The sequence below is a fragment of the Tursiops truncatus genome, chromosome 11 (assembly GCF_011762595.2).
Source record: "Tursiops truncatus isolate mTurTru1 chromosome 11, mTurTru1.mat.Y, whole genome shotgun sequence".
NCBI classification, from domain to species: Eukaryota; Metazoa; Chordata; class Mammalia; order Artiodactyla; family Delphinidae; genus Tursiops; species Tursiops truncatus.
Genome location: NC_047044.1, coordinates 10,501,114 through 10,504,089, shown reverse-complemented (window position 1 = coordinate 10,504,089; position 2,976 = coordinate 10,501,114). Strand labels below are relative to the sequence as shown.

At 54.6% G+C, this 2,976-nt stretch overlaps 1 long non-coding RNA gene across 1 annotated transcript; it reads left to right on the top strand.

The window, feature by feature from the left end:
- Positions 1-2,545, top strand: LOC141275952 (uncharacterized). Its single transcript, XR_012324653.1, has 3 exons — positions 1-470; positions 1,098-1,293; positions 2,189-2,545. It is a non-coding gene; the product is annotated as an uncharacterized lncRNA (long non-coding RNA).
- Positions 2,546-2,976: the final 431 nt, after the last annotated feature.

Genomic DNA, 2,976 nt, shown 5'->3' with positions numbered 1-2,976 from the left:
TTTTAAATTATTAAATAGTTCACACTTATGAAAATGTTTAGAGAAAAACAATAAACACCTAATTTTTTTTTTTTTTAAGACTAACGTTTGAAAAGGATAGAGAAGCAGCGAGGTCCACAGACTACCTCAGAGAAAAGCTGAGTTCTGTGTTCCTCGGGTTTCCCTGCAAGGTGCCACCTAGGGGGCTCATGTGCGCGTCCCCGCCCCGCTTACAGCTGGGGAAACGTAGATCCGGAAAAGCCCCGCAGCCGCCGGGGTCGACAGGTCCCGCCCCGCGCCCGGTGCACGTGTCTAGTTTTTACGGTGCGGCTTCGGAGTCAGATGGGAGTGGAAGTTGTGTGACCCTGGCCAGTCATAGCCTCTCTGAGCCGGCGTCTCCTGGTCTGGAGAATGGGGGTGATAACCCCCACTTCACACTGAGGCCAGCAGAACCGATGTGTGTGGAGCGGCTGGCAGACAGCTGGAGCACTGTAAGTGGCCGCGTGCGCCGCTTTTCTCAGGGCAGGGACCCGGCTGGAGCCTACGACCGCACTGCTCCCAAACGGACACGAGGTGGCGCTCACCCCCCACAGGTCCAGCCAGGTCCCCGCCTCTGAGGGCGTTGGCTACTGGAAGGAGGGAGACGGGGAGGCTGCTACTTCTGCACACGTGTCCAAATGCTTCTGGGCCCTGGGGGTGGAAGGGTGAACAGCGGGGCGCCCTCCCTGCTCCAGGGGGCGGGACTGGAGGGACTGGGAGTCCCGAAGGAGGAGAAAGGGGAAAGACTCTGCACCTGGGATGGAGCACAGGGATTAGAGTTTAGGATCTTGTAGTGTGTTGAGTGGTAACCTCCCCCACCCCGTCCCCCAAAAGATAGGTCCCCCTGGAACCTGTGGGGGTGACTTGATTTGGAAAAAGAGTGGTTGCACATGTAACTAAGATAAGGGTCTTGTGGGACTTCCCAGGCCATCTAGTGGTTAGGACTCCGCGCTTCCTCTGCAGTGGGCACGGGTTCCATCCCTGGTTCCGGAACTAAGATCCTGCAAGCCGCATGGCCTGGCCAAAAAAAAGAAAAAAGATAAGGATCTTGAGATGAGATGATCCTGGATTTTATCCAGGTGGGCCCTGAATCCAATGAGAAGCATCCTTATAAGAAAAGACACTGTCACAGAGAAGGCCATGTGGAAACAGAGGCAGAGATTGGAGTTTTGCAGCCGCAAGTAGGGAACGCCTGGAGCCACCAGAAGCTGGAAACAGCAAGGAAGGATTCTCCCCTAGAGCCTTGTGAGGGAGCACAGCCTTGCCGGCACTACGGTGAGAGAATAAATCTCTATTGCTTTAAAGCAGAGTGCCTTAAGGAACGCAGTTTGTGGTCATGTGTTTCAGCAGCCACAGGAAATTAAGAGATGTTTATATTCTCTTCCTGTTGCTCAGCCTGCTGACCTGCCCCCAACCCCCAATAACCTACAGATGGCACCCAAGGCCCCCCAACTCCTGACCCCATTATTTCCTCCCCAAACCCACTGCTTTCACACTTCTGCTTTTGGTGCCCTCTGTCTGGACAGCCCTTCCCTCATGGGTCGCCTGGACAACTCCTATACACCCTTCAAGGCCCTCCTTAAACACCCTCTCCCAAGTATATTAGTATGTTCCAAATCAGTGGCTCCCAGCACACCTGGACTCCTCCTTTCTCCTCAGCACACTGTGTCTATTCCCTCATCGTATCATCACTGTCAGTTCAGCTAGGTGTCCCCCTACTGGTCCTCATCTCCAGGTTTCTCCATCCCCACAGCTACTGTGTGAGTTCAGGCCTCCCCATGTCTCACCAAGACCCTGTGCCACCTCCTCACAGGTCTCCCTGCCCCAATCTGGCCCTCCAGCCCATCACGACTCTGTAGCCTTGGTGCTCAGATCTGCCATGTCACTCCTCTGTTCAAAAGTCTTCCATAGCCCCCTACTCCCCTAAGGAGAGTGTTCACAGGGAATGACAATACTTCAAATGCCCCTTCCCACCTCTCACCCCCCCACACTGATGTCCATCATACCCATGTGCGGCACACCCCTGGGCCTTTGCACAGACAGTGTCCTTTACCTGAAAGCCCTCTCCCCGTCTGCCAGGCACGCTCTGACCCGTGTGATGACCGCACACCAGGGGCTGTTCTAAGTGTTTTACGTGAGTTAACCTTTTGAATTCTCATAACAACCCTAGGAGAAAGGCTCCATCGCTGTGCCCAGTTCACAGGTGGGAAAACTGAGGCCCAGATGGGAGAGGAACCATTCAGAAGTGGCAGAAGGACCTGATCCCCACCCACACTGTCATTCCCCCTGGTAGGGGCCTCAGAACTGCTGAAACTTCCCCGATCCATGCCACAACCACCCAACCCCCAATTAATCGTTCTCTCGTCTGTGGGTTCTGAATTTTGTAAACCTGCTCCCCATTGCGCTGTGCAGGAATTAGCCAATCACACAGTAATCTCCCCACCAGGAAGCTTCTGGATAACTTCACTTTACTTCTCTAGGTCCATAGTAACTGGCACAGTGTAAGGGGTTCAATAAACTAGAATGAATGAGTGAATGGTTTCCAGGGATGTCAGGTACTGGGCATTTCTCACCCTCCTCAAAGAAAAGAACACTTTATGCAAATTCTCTGGGGCCAGACCTTTTCCCTTCTCCCTCCCAGGCTCCCTCCTCCTAGCCCCACCCCGCCCACCCCACCCCCAGTTTCTGGGAGGGCACTGGGCTCTCCAGAAAATGCCCCGGGCTCTCTAGTGGTGAGCTTCTGATTACTGATGAAACCAGGGCTTAAAGCTGGTGAATCATGGGCCGCTGCCAGCCAGGGCACGTTGGGGTGCCAGGCGGGAAGGGAGAAGCCGGGCTCCCCATCAACCTCTCTTGCCATCGCTACATGGCCTCCCCAGCCTCTGGAGTCCTGGTAACACTAGCTGGAAAAGGACTAGCCCTGGATGCAGGTGACGGGAGCAACTCCTAGACTGTCCG